We start from the raw sequence: 23,207 nt of genomic DNA, 5'->3' as shown, positions 1-23,207 counted from the left end.
GTGGGCAACTCTCTTATCATCCTTGTTCTTTATGTTGATGATCTTATCCTTACTGGTAGTGATCCCAACCTTATAAACCATGTGAAGTCTAGCCTTAAAAGGAAATTTGAAATGACAGACTTAGGACACTTACACTATTTTCTCGGTCTTCGGGTCTTGCAATCCAAGGAGGGTATTTCCCTTTCCCAGTCCAAGTATGCTTGTGATATTCTACGTCATTTTCACATGGAAGACTGTAAGCCAGCCCCTTCTCCCATTCAGTCTGGAGTCAAACTTTCAGTCACTTGTACTTCTCCTAAAGTTGATGCTACCTTATACCGTCAACTTGTAGGAAAACTCTTGTATCTAACTCATACTCGTCCTGACCTTTCCTTTGTTGTTGGCCTTGTTGCTCGGTTTATGCAAAACCCACGTGAAAGTCATTGGAAAGCAGCTAAAAGAATACTTCGTTATGTTCGAGGTACAGTTCAGTTTAGGATTCATTACAGTGCCGAAGCAGCTCCTCTATTGGTTGGTTTCACTGATTCTGATTGGGTTGGTGACCCTGATGATCGGAAGTCTATTGCCGGTTATGTGTTCACTCTTGGTTCAGGACCTATTACATGGGCTTGCAAGAAACAGGGTGCCATTTCTCTTTCGTCAGCAGAAGCAGAGTATCGTGGTGCCATAGAAGCTAGTAAGGAAGCCTTGTGGCTTCGTCAGATCCTATCAGAGTTTGGCTTTGAGCAGCAGCATCCGACTACACTTTGGTGTGATAATCAAAGTGCCATTCAACTATGCAAAGATCCAGTCCAACATCAGCGCAGAAAACACATTGAACTGCACATGCACTTGATCAGAAAGCTCATTCACGACCATGTTCTTGAAGTGCAATATTGTTCAACAGATGATCAAGTTGCAGACATCTTCACAAAGGCTCTCACAGAGGCGAAGTTCACTAAACTTCGATTTATGGTTGGAGTTAGGAAGTTGTCACTAAGGGGGGATAGGCTCTAGTGCCTCCTTCCTTCTCCTATTGTGTCATATTTGTAAATCCTTCAATCCTATCCCAAGTTGTTCTTAAGGGGGGATGTTAGGATATTCCGACACATAGGAAATAGTTAAGTACAACTTGGCCTAGTATAGAGTTAGGTATAGAGTTAGGTAAAGTGTGTTTCTTTACCGTTGTACATTTTGTAACTTACAATCCGACGGTCACGATATGTAGTGATCCGACGGTTCATTCTCTCCTTGGTATTACCGACACTTGATCCGTGGCTTGACACCCGATTGGTCCATGATTTATATTTAAAGCGCATGGAGAGTCATTTGTAGGGTAATCCGTGCATGAGAGAAGCATATGTAAATTTTCATTCTTTTATTAATAAATTGCCTGAAGTGGCCGCGTTGGCTCAGGCCATGGACTGTTTCCCTCCTTGAGGGTTTTAACCACGTCAAAAATACTGGTGTATTGATCTGCGATCTGGTTGTGAGCGGTGTCCTTTGGTGTTCTGTCTGAGGAACTTACCCTGTAAATTCCTATATGACATATATACATACCTAAGGGTGATTCAACTTCTTCATTTTAATCTATTTCAACAACTTCAACAACATCATCAATGATTGGTTCTTTCTTTTTTTCATTTTTTCTTTCAACATTTTCAATCTCATCATCAATGTTATGATGAAAATCCCTCTTTGTTTACATTGCAAAACATTTTTCAAATTAGTTCATCAAATAAAAATTAAATTCCACAATACACTATTCAATTTTAAATATTATTTATAATATTTACATATACATACCTGGTTCAACTTCTTGTTGAGATTGATTTTCCCTTTCAATATTTAAGTGTTCTTCCTTTTTTCTTTTGTAATAGTTTCTCGAGTATTATCTACAAGCTTCAATGTCTCTTATTCGATCATATTTTCTCTTGCAATTTCTTTTATTTCCCATGGTAATTCAATCTATGTAGATTTTTAAAATCAAACCCAAAAAAATTAATTTCAAAATCCAGCCAAAAACACTCACTTTCAAAATCCAGCTAAAAAAAATCACTTTCAAAATTCAGCCTACAAAACTCACTTTCAAAATTAAGCCCAAAAAACTCGCATTCAAAATTTAGCCCAAAAGGCTTACTTACAAAATTCAACCCAAAAAACTCACTTTAAAAATCAAGCCAAAAGAAAACTTGTCCAAAAATTAGATGCCAAGAAGTTTGGAATTCAAAAGTTTCACATGAGGAACGTGAGAGCAAAAATAATGTTTCGGTCGAGTTTATTTATAATGTTCGGCCAAAACAGTTATATCGAAGGGTCGCACCATTTTAATTTTGCGTCCGACGGAAAATGTGGATAGGTTTTTCGATTGAACTTTTAAAATTGTTTGGCCGAACTTTTAAAATGTTTGGCCAAAAAAATTTATCTTTTATTTTAACGTCCCTTCGCGACAAACAAAAATTTGGCCAAACTTGTTTTTTCAACCGAAAACCTGCAACATTGCAATAGCTTGGCTCTAATCAACTTTCTCCAAGTTCGAAATGGTTAAACTCCGTCAAATATGGTGAATTTACTTTTGGAACTAATACCAGTATTTGCAAAATTGAATCTATTTTCAATAGATATAAATTTTATGGAACTTTATAGATATTTGTTAATTTTAATTAATTTTCTAGTAAAATGTTTGCAAAAAATTTATAAAGGTCATTATGATTCAATGAAATCAAAATTTTGTATCTTCCAAAATACACTGTGAAAAAATATGGAAAATTTATGGTGCATTACGTTGTTCTGTCTTCTTTAATGAGTAGTGTTTAGATTTTTAGTTTTTAATTAATATGTTGAGAAACATGGTGTTATGTTAAACATCTTCAAAATCGGCAGATTTTTCATATTGGTTCAATTCAAAAAATTCTAATAATTATGATGTACATATGTTGGTTTCGTAAATATATCCATATCGAAGTAGAGTTTGTCTAGATTGTTGCAACACTTTTTTTTTCCAAAACACAAGGTTAACAAAAAATACGCTACAGCCAAAAAGCATAACTTTTTATGAATCCCTCGATTTTTAAAGAACACACAGTCAAACAATTGCTAAGTTGACATATCAAATGTGAATAAAAAAGTTCTAAAAATTTATCAATAAAAAGCTAATAAAATTTCTGACAAATTTTCCTTTTACTATAAAATGAAATTCTAAACAGAAAAAATTTCTTTGGCTTACCTAAAATTGAAAAACTTCTAAAAATGATATTTTTTCTCAAAAAGGGCAAAAAGTGTAACCCAACTTCACATTTTCACCTTTCTGTTAATCACGATTAATTAATAAATTGATTAGGTTTAGGTAAATTAATATCTTGATTAATGTTAATCATGATTCTCATTAAAGTCATTGGTTTATTTTTAAAATAATGTTAAGCATGTTTTACCATTTTTCATGTTTTATTTCAAATTTTGAATAAAGTTCCGTTTTGCCCATTTTTCATATATTTTGTGATTTTGATTTTTGGTTTTTGTATATGATATTAAAATTCTCCAATGAAGCAATCTATAAGCCATGATTCGATGGTTGAATCAAAACCTCCAAATCTAATCCTTACCCAAAATTTTGCACACAAAAAGAGCATCAAATCAAGGGGCAATAAGGAATAATTTAATAGCACAACAAACAAACCCTCCAATTTTTGCAATGAAATCATTTAGATGAATATAATATCTATTCTAAACTTAATTAAGGAAAATATGGAGTAATCCTTTGTTTCTATTATTTGAATTTATCGTATAAATATGGTTCTTACTGATTAGAATTATAGGGGTTGGATTATGAGAAAGACAACTTGCATTATCGTTAGGTTTTCTTTTGAAATATTGGTGACTAGAGGTTGTACCATCTAGAAAAAAAAGGACTTGCTCACTATTTCAAGCTGATTATTGAAGGATTGAAGGCCTCGAAAGGAGGGATTAGCATATGGAGTCAATTTTGTATACTATTATATGGTCTACTTCACATGTTAGTTGTAACACCCTCCTCCCACGTCTACCCAAGCAACCAGCTAGCCAAGGTAAACATGCGAAGAGAGGCCACTATGATATGATTCGACCTCCTAAGTCACCTTAAGTAAGTAGAACCGACGAAAACACACCACACAGACATCCAAAATCATCAACAGAACCCTCAGAAGACAAGTCAGCCACTCAGACAGCCTGTCCCTGAGTCCCACTGTTGTTTTAGGTCTCTTGGGCCATAGTTGTTCTCATGCTATGGGCAAGGGACCGACCAGCAACCTAAAGTCGCTCTTACAGGCCTGCCTGCTAGCAACTATGCATCAAAATTGTCAATGTTATTCCAGTGGAACCCCGGGATTTAAGCCACTTTTCCAGGCTCAGAGCCCAGGATACTGCCCAGAATTAATCCATCTCTTCAAATCAGTAAAGTAACATGGAAATGATAGTACTAAAGAAAATACTTGTTCAAAACCTTGATTGGATCCCTACTAGCCATGACAGGCATTTCGTCAACAATATCATCGACATGTAACCTGCAAGTGTAAATAATAGAATTAAGTGTAGGGATCTCATACTTATCTGAGAATCGTTATGAACCATTGTTCCCTCGTGTCATTTGCTTCATTATCATCTATTAGGTCATAGACACATTATCCATTCACATACAAGTAAAAACATGATGAAATCCATACATAATTGTTGTCATAAAATGTGCATACAACCATCATAATAGGAATAGAAATACAATAAACATGACAACCATCAAATCCATAAATACAGCAGTACCTTTACACATGGAAATCAAGGGAAAGGATTTCTCATTAATGAATGCAGTGAACCAACCGGATATTGGACTACCACGTTACACCCGACCATAGAATGGTTGAGTCAATTCTCTCTTCAGTCATTCACCCCCATGCCATATTCCAAGCATGAATGTGGGATCTCATAGAACACATCAATCAAAACTCATCTAGGGCTTCCAAAGGCCATCCTCCTCAACCCATCAAACAGTGATTCCACCTCATGATCAGACATCACAATACCATCATCATATCGGTCTCTATCCATGCCTTCCAAGGCTCCCATTTTTCCAACCAAGGCTCCAGGACTAGTAACTCAACCCACAGCTTTTACCGGGCTCCAGAGCGTTTGTCCAACCAAGGCTCCAAGACTACTAACTCAACCCACCAAGGGCTCCAGAGTGTTTTCCCAACCAAGGCTCTAGGACTAGTAACTTAACCCAAGCTGGTACTGGGCTCTAGAGTGTTTATCCAACCAAGGTTCTGGGACTAGTAACTCAACCCAAACTAAGGAAACATGAGAACCAACCAAAAAAATCAATGAAAGTAAATGCACAATCACCATGGATATCCAGAAAATGGAAAGGCTAGGCAATCCACTGTCAATCCAGGCAATCCTCCATGTCAATGACAGATCACAACCAAGAAACCACATGCATATGTCATGCATGCCAAAACTAGTGAATAAATCATACATGCAACTCGATACCTGCAAGAAAATCTGATGTAGTTGCTGATGTTGATGCCTTCTTGCGCTTTCCTACTCTTCATTTTCCTTCTTGCTCCAAAAATCCAAGTATGCCACACCCTCCAAGAGTGCTCCAAGAAAACTCTAAGTATCCAAGAGTATGAGCAAGAGAGAATAATGAGAGAGAGCTCCAACACTAAACTAACAAAAGGTTACCAACTAATCATCAGAAGCATTTTTATGAATCAGGCCTCTATTTTCTTCATTTTCCTTCATTTTCCTCCTCACTTGCAACTTTTGACCTTTCACCTCCTTTTTCTCCTAATTTCCATTGTTTTCATAAATAGATGTGCCAAAATTCCTTTTAATGCCTTTGCCAATTTCCTTAGCCATAAACAACCAAATGAACACCCCCTAGGATGTCTTGCCCAACATTCAGCTTGGAATAAGTGTCCTAGTCATCCGTGGTTATTGCTTTTAACATTTATTACATGGAATTTTCACCAGGGCTGTTACATTAGTGTTTTCTTCAACCGTGAAATTTAATATTGAATTTTGTATCCTATTATCTAAATTTAATAAAGGATTTGAAATCTAATGATTAGTGAAAAGACATTCTTGGTAATAGTGTATGGACCATTGTGGCACTTTATTACGAATGTGTTATAATATTAATTTCTAAGAGTAGGAACTATTTTCAATCTTTTAATTTAATTATCCTATTTCTTATCACAAATTATATTTAGATGTTGAAATGTCAATGTAATCTTCTATAAGCTACATTATGCATTGTATTTATTAATAGCCAAAGAAATGAATTGTTTCTTGTCTAAAGCAATTTATCTTCTTCTCAACAGCTAATATTTAATGTGTTCTTGCTACCAACTAGGATATTATGAACTACTTCTTTATTCCAATTGGGATAGTTATATTTTGGATAAAGAGAAGATATAGATAGATTAGTTAGCTTTACTTTTATTTTAATAAAATAGATTGCATATAGGTTTAAGAGAGAATTATAAAAAGTATCCTTTTTAGGAGAAATTCATTCATTGGCAACCAATCCCACATACTGGTGGACATCGCTACACCGAATGAGTATAGGTTTAATTGGTACCTTAATCAAGTGATGATCCTGTGTTTGAGGATGAACTTTTCCACATATAGACAGTGTGATACACTGTAGAACATAAAGTCTAGTGGAGAATGGAAAGATGTGTCATAGGAAAAAGAATGGGAGCAATGCAATGCATGTAGATAATTTTTCTTACAATGAGATCTAGTGAGGAAAACCCCTTTACTACAAAATGTAGAAGTTCTCAATAATGCAACACATTATGGAGGATAAAGTTTTGGGAAATGAGACGTGTCGTGAATGATAAAAAATTTGGAAGCATAACACATCACAAGATGAAAAGCTTGTGTGATGTGATAAGTTGTATCACAAGAAAAATAATTTGGTGGGATGCACTTAAGAGAGGAATTTCTCGAAAGAAGTAAATTGTTTGTATAAGTTGTGGCATGTCCTATACAACCATAGACACGTCATTCTATAATTCCATGTAGGATTAAATTCCATGTAGGTATGATGATGTCATCTAGTGAAGAAGGTCAAGATATTTAAAAGGTTATAACTTTGTACTCTGAGCTTGGAATTGTGAAATAGTATAGTCATTGGAAAGATCTTAATGAGTAGCATAACCCCATGAGCTCAAAAGTAGCATTATATTTTTGCGTAGGAAAGATGATTAAGTGGAAAATTTTGATTACCCCACTAACCTAATAATGTTTAGGGGGTTTAGTATGTGACATATTTCCTCCATTTTCATTAGTTTGATCTCCTTCCTTCATATATTTAACTTAGAGAAACTAAAATAACCACAAGTCAAGAAAAGAATAATCAAATTCAAACATTTTTCTTGGTAAATTATTATATTTAGTTGTTTCCTTGGAGCTATCAAGCCTTTCCTTTTTAAATCAACTTGTATCCATGCTTGTGGTAATCTTTGAGTTTGTAATCCAAATGTAATGTTCCCTATAAATTGATGGGATAATGGAGGACGAAATATCCTATCTGGACTCATAGGATATGTTCTTGATAAAGGGGTGAAAACCCAATTTTTCTAATGTTGGGGCAACATTGCGCAAATATTGGGTCGGCTAAGGAAAAAGATCCACAATTAGGGGTTACTTATACAGTCCAAATATGGAAGCCCATCGAGAAAAGTATAAATTCAAGAGAGCTATGCTTCAGTTGATCATGGAGTGGAATTGAATTGTCTCTATTTTCTTGAGTTTGAGGCTCTAAGGGTTTTAATACCCCTAATCTCATATCAATTTCGGTGGTGATAGATTCCAACCTAGTTGGTAAACTAATTTTATCTTTTATCTTTCTTATTCTGTTCTGGAAAGAAAGAAATTGTTCTATCTAAAGAATATCAAGGTCTTTGGAGGAAAAGGCTAAGGAATGGCATTTCCGTTCATTCTGGAAATAGACGAATTGACTGAGGAAAATCAAATCCTAAAGTATATCATAGTCCTGAGCCATGTAAGAATCCTGAGGCATTCGAGAGTCAGAACGAAGCTACTCCGAAGTCAGTGTGGGAGAATTTTCTGAGGTCATGTTTGCCCCTTAAATCAACAATTGTGTGAGAATGGTCAATATGCCTGAACAGAGCTCAGTTGGATGACTTGGAGTAGTGTGGGAGGTTGTTATCGAATTGAACAAACTTGAGATTAAGGTAGAGATCAAAAGAAATATCTAAAGAAGTTCAAAGGTAGACACATCGTACAATCATTAGTCCTAAGGCCATTCGAAAGGCCTCCCTTGAAATAACTTGAGAAGGATTTGAATTATGGTATTGTTGTTCATTTCTTAGATATTGTTGAATTTGAATTTTGTGAATTATAATGGACTATTGATTTTTGGATTGTATTGGCACTGCTATATTTATTATAGTAATGTATTGAAGGACTTACTATATCATTTAAAGAATCATATTATTGACTACAGATCTCATTAATATACTGGATAAATATTTTTATCGCCCTTTAAACATGGAAAAAGAATATTATTGGAAAAAACTATTTAAGGAACCCTAGGGCAAAAATTTCCCTAGTATATTACAATGGTATAATAGTTGTGTGCCTTGCTAGCCTAAGGAATCACAACGAAATCTAGTTTTTTATGATCAACACTATTTCACACCAGAGTGATGACTTATCCCAAAGTAGTCATGAAGGATTGGAAGGAATTTTGGTGTAATCCTATCACTAATATTCATAAGTATCCAACCATAAAACACTTGTTTGGAGAGGAGTAGGCGCACCCAATTCAGTGTTCATGGTTATACACTCTTGTAAATAAAAAGAGATCAATCTCTTAAACATAATGGTAAGAGAAAGAAGTAGCAATTAGGCATAAGGAAATGGAATAATTTTTGGGCTAATTGTCGTAAAAACAAATCAAGTGACCCTGGTAGTGAACCCGGGATAGAAAAACAAAGTACAAGAGAAGCCACATTTTTCGGCAAAGGAGGAAATTGATAAGATAAAATCTGGCCGGAAAGAGATGGAATCAGCTAGAAAAGAGATGGGTTTGTTTAAAATTCAACAAGAAAAATCCTAATTTAATTTTTCCTTGAATTAAATTAGGAATTAAATTGTAATTCCATATCTCATGACAACTTGTAATAGTTAACTAAGTCAATTTGACTTAGTTAGCTCAGTTAATTCAAGTTGAGGGTCTAACTAGATTTATGTAGGGTGTCTCCTACAATTAGGAGCATTAGTTGAGTTTATTTTGAGTTGTAATTATTTAATTCAGTCCAACTAAGTTAAATTCAATTAAGCTAGTTCCAAGTGATGGAGAAATTAGTGGGAGATTAGAAAAAGTGGGGTGTAACTAGCAGCAGTGGGGTGTAACTTACTATAGTGGAGTGTGACTTATTGTAGTGGGGTGTAACTTACTGTAGTGGGGTGTAACCTGCAATAGTGGGCTGTAACCTACGGTAGTGGGGTGTAACCTGCAGTGATCAGTAAACTGAAGATTCACTCATAATTAACTCATGCATGTCAGATCAAAGAAAGACCCAGTTGAGATTGGAGTTCAGGGACAGTGTACTATCAGTTGTATAATCATCTGAATTGTACAGGTGGTGCATGAAATTAGAGGAAGGCCTATGAGGATTGCGCAATTCATAATTGTGGGATTTCCCAATTAAATATGGGCTAATTCCCAAGGGAACAATGCAAGGAAATAGGAGCTTGGCAGGCAGCAGAATTGGCTAAGTATTGGCTTGATCTTGTCTGGGAAGCAATGAGATAGATAGAGATAGTGCAGAGGTTGGTCAAGCTTGAGAAAATCATTGTAATCTTCTCATATTTATGATTAATTTAATATACAGATAGCAGGGGTTTTTAGTTGTGTCTTTCCCTAGAAAATCATTTTGTTATGTGTGATTGAATTCTTTCTCTTATATGCTTCGTGATTTCATCAATCGTTTATTATTTCCGTTGATGAGTAGAGTATATTCAAGTCAATTTTTATAGCATATTACAATCTTCATTTTGAATCTACAAGGAATTTCTACATGGTTTAGAGTGTATGGTCAGGCCTTCTGAAATACCAGCTTTTGCAAAATAGATACTAAAAAATGAAGAACATTCACAAGACATGCAGGAAGGGAAGCACAAAAATAAATCCAAAGGAATTGAATCCATGTCTTAAACATGGGGGTTCAAATTATCCATAGGATGATAAAAATGAACCACAAAAGTAAGGAGAAAAAAAGTTTCCACTACAACCTGTTGTTAGCGATGGAGGTGCAAGATGGCTATTGAAATATTTGAAGTGAGCACAAGAACAGACAGCTCGAGAAGGTCAAAATATTGATGGGGTATTCCAAGAGCGATGGGGTTCACTGGCGCAAAATGACTACACTTGTATCAAAAACTAGAGTGGCTTTTGGTCATGCTCATTTGCATGCAATTAGAGACAAGAAAAGAGAACAAAAAGATGAACATGGAAATGGAGGCCATGAAAGTAAACTTATAATGAAATAGACAAGGATGATCGAAGGATAAGGGATAATAACAAATATTATTTGAGGGATATTTTTGTTCGTGAATCACACATGAAAGCACCTAAAGTAAATGAATTCTTATCTTGGAGAAACAAAAAGAAAGGTAATGTTGTCCGTCCATAAGATGTAGAGATTATCCAAACAATGAAATCTTACCTAAATTAATTTTCAAATGATGGCAATTTTCTTGAGAGTTGAATAAGCTACAAAAGAAAGACCTTGATAGTTCCTCAATAGCAATAGGTTTTGAGATGGAAAGAGGATATAGTGAAAGAGAAATATGTGTCAGTGAAGGTTCACAATCAGTCAGTTCCAAGGATGAATTACTTATACCAAATCCACCTTATCAACAAGATGTTAAAAGACATGATTCTTATAAAGATGAGGTGAGTGTTGTTGATCGTGCATCAAATGTACAAGGCTTGACTACAAACCAATAGGCAGCAAAGGCAATGAAGTTTTGCTTGAAGGTAAATATGTACATAGTGGGAACATAATATACACTCATTGGAAACATGGAAGGAATTATTCCTTTGGTTATGGAGGCCATATTTAAAAAGGTCAAAGATTTTAAGCTCAAGCGAGAAATCATGTTGAAAGTTTCATTTATTGAGATTCTGAGAGAAGAATTGCATGATCTGCTTGAACCAAATACTCTAGCTGCAATGAAGTTAGACGGTCTTGGTAGTGGAAATCCAACTCTCCATGTAAAGGCACCCATACAAATCTGAGAAATAGTTAATGGTGGAATAACTCTTACAAGTGTAATACAGATAGATGTTCCCACTCAAGGAGAAATGGCTTTTGTTTTAGCTCAAGGGTTGTAGTCTCAAGCTACTAAAAGAACTAATATGAATAATGAATCCAGTCATTCCCATGTTATCTTTACAATCAACATGGTAAATAAGCAAAAATGGGATGCAACATTAAGTGGTGATCTAGGTACTGCAGAAGATCGGTGTGAAGATTTTGTATGTGCAAATCTTCACTTAATGGGTCTTGCAAGTTCTAAACAAGCCAAGAGGACAAGTGCATATGGTCTCTACTTCAAAGAATGAATTCACATTAAAAAGGGATTATTGGCACTCATAAATTTCATAAGTGCATTGGGAGATGAGAAAAGGCACAAAGATGGTGGTCATGTTCCCTACAGAGATAGTAAATTGACTCGCCTCTTGCAAGATTCTCTTGGAGGAAATAGCAGAATGGTGATGATTTCATATTTCATCCCTGTTGACACTATAGTTTTTAACCCTATACATAAATTACCTGCAAACAAATTCTTAAAATACAAAAAATATACAATGGTGAAAACTTAAAAAATATAAACAAATATTTTCTCCTAGAACTCAAAACCAGGAAAACCAGATTAATTTTTCATTATATTCCTTTCAATAGTACAATATGTTATATACATGTCAAAGCATTCATAAACCCCAACCTATTAACCCTATATTAGAACATAATCATAGTTCCCTTGACCGAACCTACAAAATACCATGGGACAAAACCACAATGCCTAGAAAACCATGCGCGAAAAACCATGCGCAAAACCATGGGTAGGTCCTCCCACCATCCTTGGGTCCACCCCCATCCTTGGGTCCACCCCCCATCCTTGGGTCTACCCGACTATTATTGGGTCCGCATATAAAAATTTCTCGGGTCACTGCCCCGGACCCTGTGCAGGGGGGCTACCACCTCCCTACAACCCCCTCGATGCACCCAACACAACATAACAACGCTTGTGACTAGTCATGGAAATAATATAACACATACCCAATAAACTCAAATGTTGAAGAAACACTCAATACACTGAAGTATGCAAATCGAACTCGCAACATTCAGAACAAAGCCATTATAAATCGTGACACAACAGTTGTTGAGATGCAAAGAATGAGGAATCAGTTAAAGTATTTGCAAGTTGATCTTCTTTGTTATCATGTTGGGGGTGTCTCATCTGATGAGGTGTAGGTTCTAAAGCATAAAATCTCATGGCTTGAAGCAAGCAATGCGAAGCTTTGACAGGAGCTTTGAGAGTATCATGAAATCTCCCAACTTTTAGAAGAATGCATGACGAATGCAAAGATATTAAATGACAAGTTGTGTTTGAAACTAGAGAAATCACATAATGGAAATATATGGAAAGAGATTGATGATGATGGTGACTTCCAGTGTGTGGGTTTGATCAAAAGTTACTTTTCAAAAATATAAGAGCTGAAAAATGAAGTGCTAAGATTACAAGCTTCAATGAATTCTCAAACTACAAGGGATATTAAATCTAGTGATTTTTTCGATTGTCTTCATATTGATAATAATACACTGGTGTCATCTCATGAAGCTTTTACATACATTGCAGACTTGTAGTATATTGATGTTGGAGGTGATAAATATAAGGTGAAGAAGAAGATAAGGTGACAAAAGAACGTGAACATTTTTTCTTACAGGATGAGATGAGTAAGGAGTTGCAAGAAATAGATAAATGCATGGAGCAGAAAGAGGAGAAAATGAAATTTTTTAGCAAGGTTAACACTACAATGCTTAAGTAACATTATGAAAAAAAATTATGGAGCTTGAGGGAGAGAAGAATGCTCTATTAAAATAGATGGATCGATTAAAAACTTAACTTGAAAAAATTTCACATACAACTAATGAAAATGCACAAAATATACAAGAAGGATATTTTCATAAGTTAAAGGAACTTGAATCACAAATAGTAGAATTGAAAAAAAAAGGTGATGAAGCAGCAAAGAAACTTCAAGAAGGAATATAGGAGATTAAGACACAAAGTACAACTTCAACATAAGATGAAGTAAGAGTTAGAGTAGTTTTTCATTGGAAAGCTTCTCGTGAGAAGGAGCTTCTTTAGCTTAAGAAGGAAGAAGAAATGAGTATGAAATGGATAAAATTCAAGCTTTAAATCAATGTCATAATATGGTTTTTCAATGGAAAACTAAAGAGTGTTATAGCTCTGATACCACTTGTTATATATCTGATCTGAAAATATAATATAACAGAAATAAACCCAAGAATAACAAGATAGAAATGCTTATTTATTGATTCAAAACCCTTAAGGTAGGGCAACACCATACATTTGCTCCTTAAGGAAGGAGAAGACTCCACAAGCCATATGCCTGTTCATACAATATTCCTTGACATTACTCAATGGGGAGTCTCTAGCCTCTATATAGGTCTCATACATACAATACCATGGGTCATTATCATGGTTCCCTCAATATCATCTATCTAATACCATGGGCTTATTACATTATTGCTAACTACTTGTGGTCCCTTACATGATACGGGTTAACCACCTTATTTATTACTATGGCCCGTCCCATTATTACATTATTCCCTTGGGTACCTCCCTTTGTACCACATATTATCCCCCCTAGGTCTACTACATTCCACCCCCCTTAACATGTTGCTTCCCCGAAACATGGGAAGAACAGAAATAATAAGATCTACTCAAAAAAGTAGTCCACTGGTACCATGCACGTGCATCTAGCCATCCAAAAGAAAGGTGAACTCTCGATCTAGCTGGTGCCTCGCTCGCTTGAGATGGAAGTTGATCCTCGTAGCTCTTATGTGTTGATGTATAGTAGGCGGATCATCGCCCCTCTCTATATGTCATGCGGGGGTTGTTGTCCTTGTAGCTAAATTGTTGCCATCTTGTTGGTTGTTTTCTTGCTGGGTGATGTGGGTGGTGATATGCTGAAGTTTTAACCAACAGTGTATCTTTCTTTAATTTACCACCTAATGGAGCCTAATTGGTATCTGGTACATGTTGTGGTGCCGTTGTTGTTTCTTATCTTCCAATATTACTTTAACCATTGAATCCTCATCTAATGTAACATTTTCTGCTTCAGCCTCCTTGGACTCTACCTGTTATGAAACCAGCTCAAGAAAAGATAGAAAAGATAGATCAACGCCTTAGAATTCAGCCTCTTCGAGGGGGCAACCTCCTTTACATTACATAAATGAACAATTCTTGGATGATACAAATGACAAAACCTCCTTACTATATATAGGAGTCTAAGGAGTCACAATATAATCTAGCCGACCTAACAATAATAATATAAAGCCACAAAAATAACAATAAAGGGATTCTATGGGGCACAGAAATAACAACATGGGGGTAATAGGGGCACAAAAATATAAATAAGGGGTATAACTACAATAGTAATGGGGTAATCACTAGTATTATAGGGACCCAACATGCCCCTCTCCTTCAAAAAAGTGTTGTCCTCAACGCTTGAGTAGTTCTAGATACTTCTGCATAAAATTCTCATCCTCCCATGTGGAATCTTCAGCGGATAAGTTCTTCCACTTGATAAGATACTCTGAAATTGATCGATTTTGTAGCTGTCGAGTTCTTGTTTCTATGACTGCTTCCGGTTGCAATATAATTTTTCCTTCCTCATCAAGTTCTGGCAATATTGTTTGCACTGGGAGCTTGTCACCTATAACCTTCTTTAAACATGAAACATGGAAAACTGGGTGCAATCAAGAAGCTGTAGGAAGCTCCAATTTGTATGCCATAGTACCAATCTTTTGCAACACCTTGTACGGACCATAATACTTTGGTGATAATTTATTATCCTTCTTAGCTTGCTTTAGGGACATTTGCTTATATGGTTGTAGCCTTAGGAATACCCAATCACCTACATCAAAACTTCTTTCACTGCGATGTTGATCTGCCTGTTGTTTCATTCTATTTTGTGCCAACACGAGGTTATCCTTTAAGAGTTGGAGGACTTGTTGTTGATGTTCGATGTGATGTTCCACTGCCTGAACCTTAGAATTTTCTCTTAAATATGATGTGATGGATGGTGGTTGATACCCATAAAGTGCCATAAATGGGGTCATTTTTGTTGCTGTATGGAAGGAAGTGTTATACCACCATTCAACCAGAGGCAACCATTTGACCCATTGTGTCTGTTTATCAGATACAAAGCAACGAAGATATCCTTCCAAACATTTATTTACTATCTCAGTTTGCCCATCAGATTGAGGATGATAAGATGAGCTATGAGCTAACTGAGTACCAAGACAAGAAAATAATTCTGTCCAAAAATTTCCAGTGAAAATGGGATCTCTGTCACTTACAATAATCTTTGGGTTTCCATGTAGCTTTTGAATTGTTTCCATAAATGCAGTAGAAACTGTACTGGCTTTAAATGGATGTGATAATGCACAAAAATGTGCATACTTGGTAAGTCTGTCAACTACCACCATGATGACACTCTTTCCCTCAGACTTGGGTAAACCTGTGATAAAATCCATTGAAACCTCCTCCCAACGTTGGCTTGGAATGGATAAAGGTTGTAATAGACCCGGTGTCTTAATTGTTTCAACTTTATTTTGTTGGCAAACCAAACATTCTGCCACAAACTTTTGAATATATGATTTAAGGCCATCCACAAAAAATTCCTTCTTAACCCTGTGGTAAGTTTTTAAAAATCCCGAGTGCCCTCCTAAGGGAGAAGTGTGCAATTCCATAAGAATCTTTTGTTTTAGTTGGGAATTCTTACAGAGGTATAAGCGATCTTTGTACCATAATGAATCATTTTGCCAGCTAAATGTATCAGACGTACTGGAATCTTGTTGTAGCTTTCGAATAAGTGCCCACACTTCTTCATCATTCTTCCATTCCTCCCTTGCTTCGTTTATCCAATCTGGTTGGATAATAGAAATGGCACACAACAATGCTTCCACATCCTCATCCTTTCTTGAGAGTGCATCTGCCACCACATTTTGCTTCCCTTTTTTGTAGATGATTTCAAAGTCATAACCCAACATCTTTGTGACCCACTTTTGTTGCTCTTCAGAGGATAATCTTTGTTCTAAAAAGTATTTAAGGCTATCATGATCCGTTTTTACCTTGAAATGTATTCCCATTAGGTAGGGTCGCCATTTCTTAAGTGCATGGAGTATTGCCAACATTTCCTTCTCATAAATAGCTTTGCTTAAAAACTTTCCCTTGATTGGACGACTTTCAAAAGCAATGGGTCTTTCATCTTGCATTAGAACAGCACCAATTCCATTTCCTGAAGCATCACATTCCACAATAAAGGTTTTTGTGAAGTCCGGTGTAGCTAAGACCGGTGCTTGGCACATTGCCTTTTTAAGATTTTCAAAGGCCTTTGTTGCTTCCGGAGTCCATGAAAATGCATCTTTCTTCAATAATGTTGTTAGAGGTGCTGCTATTCTCCCATAATTCTTAACAAACTTGCGATAATACCCTGTCAACCCAAGAAATCCTCGCAGATGCTTTATGGATGTGGGGATTTTCCATTCCTTAATGGCTTTAATTTTGCTAGGGTCTACCTTAACTCCTTCATGAGATATAATATGACCCAAATATTCCACCTCCTAGACTCCAAAGAAACATTTGGATCTTTTTGTATATAATTGTTTCTCCTCCAATAGTTGTAGCACCGTGTCAACATGTTCAACATGATCCTTCCAAGACTTGCTATAGATTAGTATATCATCAAAAAATACTAACACAAATTTTCTAAGGAATGGTTTGAAAATTGAATTCATCAAACCTTGAAATGTTGAAGGTGCATTGGTAAGGCCAAAAGGCATGACCAAAAATTCATAATGACCCTCATGAGTTCTAAATGCCGTTTTCGGAATGTCTTCAATCTTCATTCTGATTTGATGATATCCCGAACGAAGATCCAACTTGGTGAAGTAAATTGATCCATGCAATTCATCCAGTAATTCATCAATGACAGGAATGGGGAACTTATCTTTAATAGTGAGCTTGTTGAGCTCCCTATAATCCGGACACATGCGCCATGATCCATCCTTCTTGTGCACCAATACTACTAGAGCAGAGAAAGAACTTTGACTTGGTTGAATTATACCAGCCTCTAGCATTTCTGCAACCATACGTTCAATTTCACTTTTTTGGACATAGGGATATCTGTACGGCCTGATGTTTGGAGGAACACTTCCTGGAATCAGATGAATAGCATGATCATGATCACGCATAGGTGGGAGACCTTTGGGAGTCTCAAATACCTTGGAATGATTGTCCAGGACTTTTTGGAGATCTGGAGAAATAGATGATTCCAATGTGGAAACATCTAGCGAACATAATTGTGCAATTACACCTCTTTGCTCCTTTTTTAGAAGCTTTATCATACCATTAGAGCTGATTATCTTTCCTAGTTTCCCTACAATACCCCTTAATTCAACTTCCTTTCCTTCCGTAGAAAATTTGATGAAAAGTTCTTGAAAATTAAAAGCTATTGTACCCAAGGATTGTAGCCATTGGACTCCTAGTACAACATCAGCACCTCCCATTGGAATGGAAAGCATTGGGCTAGTCAATACATATTCTCCCATGGATAGCTTGATATTATGGCACCTTCCAGAGCAATTTATTGTTCCTCCATTTGTAATCATCACTTGACACTCTGGTGCTGGATATAGGAAGCAATTCAATTCTTTTGCTACCCTACAATGAATAAAATTGTGGGTGCTTCCTGAATCAATCAACACTATTACCTTTTTCTTCTTGATTTGTCCTTCTATCTTGATGGTTTGAGGAGTGGTAATTCCCGCCAATGCATTACAAGATATGGTCGGATTTATTTGTTTTTCATCTAGGCTTTGTTCCTGGAGTATATCTTCTTCTTTTGACCTTTCTTGCTCCTTTTCTTCTTCCTCTTCACAATCTATGTAGAATAATTTCTTCTCAGCACACTTATGACCTTTAGTGTATTTGCTATCACAACTGTAACAAAGCCCTTTTGCTCTTTTTTCTTCCAATTGTTTTGGTGTCAACCTTATAGGTTGTGGAAGACTAGGGGCAACAACACTTTCATCTTTATAGTTGTGAGTGGTATGCTTCCTAGTTGCCATAATTTTGCTTTCCATTTTTCTTGTTAACCTGAATGCCTTCTCTAATGAATCAGGTTCCCAAAGACGAACATCATGTTGGATATTATCCTTTAAAGACTCTATGAACACATCAATCCTATGCTCCTCTGGAATATCTTTTACCCTTATGTTCAATTTTTGGAACTCCTCAATGTGCTCCATTACTGAACCCTTTTGTTTGAGACTTATCAATTGGCTAAAAAAAGTGTTGTTTTTTGTATCTTCATAATGTGCTATCAATTCTTCCGTAAAAATTGCCCAAGTGATAATTTTTTTACGAGAGCAAAGCCATTGATACCATGCAAACTGATTTGGTTCCAAATATACAGTTGCCATACGTACCTTTTGTGTTTTTTGCACATTATTGACATCGAAGAACTGCTCCATCTGTAATATCCATGTGGCGGGATCCTTGCCATCAAACTTCCTCATATCGATTTTTGGAATATGGTGGGTCTTCGATTCAACATTAGTGTCTATGGAATCATGATTAACATTACTTTTGTTCACATCATGAGTTTCCTTTACAACCTTTTCACCATTAGTAAGTATTTCTTGTAGGAAATTTGTCAAATCTGTCTTCAAATCTGCCATGTCTGTCTTCAAATCTGCCATGTCTCTCTTCAAATCTGTCTTCGAATCATCCATCTTAGCTTCCATGCCCTTTATCTTAGATTCCACGCCATTTATCTTAGATTCCACGCCACTTATCTTAGATTCCACACCACTTATCTTAGCTTCTGTTAGCTTTTGTGAGCGTGACATTTGTTGCACTTGTTCTTGTAATTTTGATATATCATGTAGCATTTCTTCCTCTTCTTCATGAGTCATGCTAGAGCTTTCAGGTTCCTTACTAGGTGTTTGCATTTTCTTTCCTCGGGGCATCAGTTACCGATAATAATGCTTTACTATGCCCTTTGAATTCCGTTAAACCAAGCTTACACAAAAATTTAAAAAAAACTACATACCTTTTTCACTTTATAGAAGCCTGATATTGAATCTGATGTATCTCTGTAATTTCGGATCATCCAGTTCTGAAATTTCAACCTGTAGTAGCCTTTTGTGTCCTCTTTCCAATGCCACAAGTCTGAGCCAAATTGGATTCTCCAAGGAAGAGTTATGTGAAATCTCCCACAGTGACTTTCTTTTATACTAATTCAGTAGAGCGAACTTGTACGACGTGCCACGAGTCACTGTTTCAACCTTTGAATCTGAAATACCCATACAAGAAACTGCAGTCCATCCTCTTTCTGTACCTTCTTACGAAATTTCAATCTGATCCCCAGAGAGAAAGTTATGACGATTTTCCCTAAGTCACCTTTTTTGAAAGTAATTCAGGAGTCTGCAAAAAGACCAACTTACTCAGATCATATCTCCGCAAATATCGCGCCAAAAGCTCTGAACTTCGGACCCAAGGTTTAGCACGATTTCTTCTCAAATGGGTTTTTTTTGCGACTTTTGAAACATCACAGAAAAAAAGTTATAGCGAAAATGCCACGATGACCTCTTTGGAGCAGCGAAACCCTAGAATCCAAAGCTCTGATACCAAATGTTATGAAACCAGCTCAAAAAAAGATAGAAAAGATAGATCAACGCCTTAGAATTCAGCCTCTTCAAGGGGGCAACCTCCTTTACATTACATAAATGAACAATTCTTGGATGATACAAATGACAAAACCTCCTTACTATATATAGGAGTCTAAGGAGTCACAATATAATCCAGCCGACCTAACAATAATAATATAAAGCCCCAAAAATAACAATAGAGGGATTCTATGGGGCACAGAAATAACAACATGGGGATAATAGGGGCACAACAATATAAATAAGGGGTATAACTACAATAGTAATGGGGTAATCACTAGTATTATAGGGACCCAACACTACCTGTTTTTCTGGTACATGGTTTGACGTTTGTGTTTGGTTGTCGACCATCAGTGGCTCATCATCTGATATGTCAATCCTTAGAACATCTTCTGCTTCAGCCTCCATGGACTCTACCTGTTTATTGATGGAAATATCATGTAATGTAATTTTCTTCTTTTTATACCAGAGCTTCAGGAATTTTTTCTGCACATTAATATTGATAGTACCCATGGATTCCATCCAAGGATATCCCAAAACAACATCCATGTTATCCATATCTGAAGTATAAAAATCATCATGAAACACATACTTGTCCATAGAAAGCTTCAAATCCTTGTAAACTTGAACATCCTCATCATCAACCTGTGTGTTTTCAATGTGTTTGGCTAGAACTTGCAATTTTTTTGCCAAATTAACATTCATAAAATTATGCTTGTAGCTAGGATTTATAGACACAATCATCTTCTCCTTCTAAATCAATCCATGAACTTACAATAAGGAGACACTAGTAGAAAATAACCCCTTACATGTCTCATTCTCCTTTTTTTAGCACGAGACCATTTGTTTAAAAGAACTCTTCCAAATTCTGCATCTGAAAGTTTGGTCAACTACTTGATGTTAAGTGAGAACCACCATTTGGCTGCCTCATCTTTGAAACTAAGCGCCGGTGAATTCTTCCACAGTGTCCCATATGTGAACTTTTGTTTCTATATGAATTCTTCAATAGTAGGGCTATCATCTTTCTCTGTAAAATTAAGATCCGCCATGAATAGTGTTTTGAGAAAATTTCATTTACTTGGCGAAATTTTGAAATGGCCACAATTCCGTCAATATTGCTCAGAATCCCTATTATGAACTATTTTCGGAAATGGAACAATCATTCTGCATCTTCCCATGTGGTAGAAATCCCAATCTAGGCACTGGAATTTCATATCCGTACTACAACTGTCCTGCCGTCACAAAAAAATTCTGAAAAAAAAAACGTTGATTTTAAATCAGCGATATCTCCCTCATCCGGACTCCGATTCGACTGATTTTTTTTTGAACTTGGGTACTTTTTCACAAACAATCCAGATCTACGCCGTGACTCGCTGCCCCGAAAAAATGTCTACACCCCAACTGATTTTTAAATCAGTAATATCTCTCTCATCCGGACTCCGATTCGGCCGATTTTTTTTTTTGAAATCAGGTACTTTTTCACAAACAATCCAGATCTACAATTAGACTTTGAATATTTTGCACCAAAACATACAGATCTGATCTGAAAATTCGCCGCCCCGAAAAATGTCTACAACACCACTGATTTTTAGATCAGCAATATCTCCTTCATCCGGACTCCAATTCGGCTGATTTTTTTTTTCAAATTGGGTATTTTTTCGCCAACATCTCATATATGCAATTAGATTCTGCATATTTTTCACCAAAACGTACAGATCTGATCTGCAAACTCACCGACCCAAAAAAAATTCCTGCAAAAAAAAAAAAAAAAAATCTGCACTTTGCCCAAGAAAGTGCTCTGATACCACTTGTTATATATCTGATCTGAAAATATAATATAACAGAAATAAACCCAAAAGTAACAAGATAGAAATAGATAGAAATGCTTCTTTATTGATTCAAAACCCTTAAGGTAGGGCAACACCATACATTCACTCCTTAAGGAATGAGAACACTCCACAAGCCATATGCCTATTCATACAATATTCCTTGACATTTCTCAATGGGGAGTCTCTAACTTCTATATAGGCCTCATACATACAATACCATGGGTCATTATCATGGTTCCCTCAATACCATATATCTAATACCATGAGCTTATTACATTATTGCTAACTACTTATGGTCCCTTACATGATACGGGTTAACCACCTTATTTATTACTATGGCCCATCTTATTATTACATTATTCCCTTGGGTACTTCCCTTTGTACCCCATATTATCCCCCCAGGTATACTACAAAGAGGTTGTCATGGCTACTAAGAGGTTGAAGGAGCTATTGGAAGCTTGAAAAGGTCCATCTCATGATGTTGGGAGTGCAAGTGGCAATAGATTTGTTCAGAGTAACGAGAGAGCTTTACAATAGTCTCTTGAGAAGGGACTAGAAGTAGTTATTTGTGTGCATGAAGGTCGTTCTGAATATGAAAGGAAAACTAAAGTGGGGGCTAAAATGGCAAAGGAGCTAGTGAAACGTAAGAAAGAGGGTGAAACAAGTAATGTTACTCCTTTGATACCTCCAAGTGTGGGGAATTCAAGGTTTGGGAACTAGAAACTATCATGAACACTTCCTCTAGCACATTTATGGTCATGTCATCACAACTATCTAAAGCAAAAGAACATGAGTGTGCTTTTAGTGGATGTGGTTGTTGGAATCAACTGTGATCAATAGGTGACGCAAAAAACTTACTTAATTTTATGTTTAACGTTGCAGCATTTTCAAGGTGTTTGCAAGAGATTAGGGAGATGAATGAAAATATTCATGAGCTTGGTTATCTACTAAGACAAAGTGAAACTCAAAAGAAGGAATTGGAGAAGCAATAATGAAACTTGTCATTGCTTGATGACAAACAATGCCGGGAAGGGGGGGACTATACTGATCCCTATAAATTGATGGGATAATGGAGGATGAAATAGCCTATCTGACCCTATAGGCTATAGTCTTGATAAAGGGGTAAAAACCAAATTTTCCCAATTTTGGGGAAACATTGTGCAAATATTGGGTCAACTAGGGAAAAGGTGCCCAAAATTGGGGTTGCTTACATAACCCTTAAAATATGGAATCCCATGGAGAAAATTATAAATTCAGAAGATTTAGACTTCATTTGATCATGGAATGGAATTGAATTGTCTCTATTTTCTTGAGCCTGAGGCTATGAGGGTTTTAT

At 36.2% G+C, this 23,207-nt stretch overlaps 1 pseudogene; it reads left to right on the top strand.

Annotated features, from left to right (window-relative positions):
- The first annotated feature begins 11,038 nt into the window (after positions 1-11,038).
- On the top strand, positions 11,039-22,863 carry LOC149228397 (kinesin-like protein KIN-4C; annotated as a pseudogene).
- The last annotated feature ends 344 nt before the right edge of the window (positions 22,864-23,207 follow it).

The sequence above is a fragment of the Pinus tabuliformis genome, chromosome J (assembly GCF_031772625.1).
Source record: "Pinus tabuliformis cultivar Carrire ecotype Pingquan chromosome J, CPIR1, whole genome shotgun sequence".
Lineage (NCBI taxonomy): Eukaryota > Viridiplantae > Streptophyta > Pinopsida > Pinales > Pinaceae > Pinus > Pinus tabuliformis.
The sequence above is the reverse complement of the archived record's forward strand: the minus strand, read 5'-3'. Positions and strand labels throughout refer to the sequence as shown.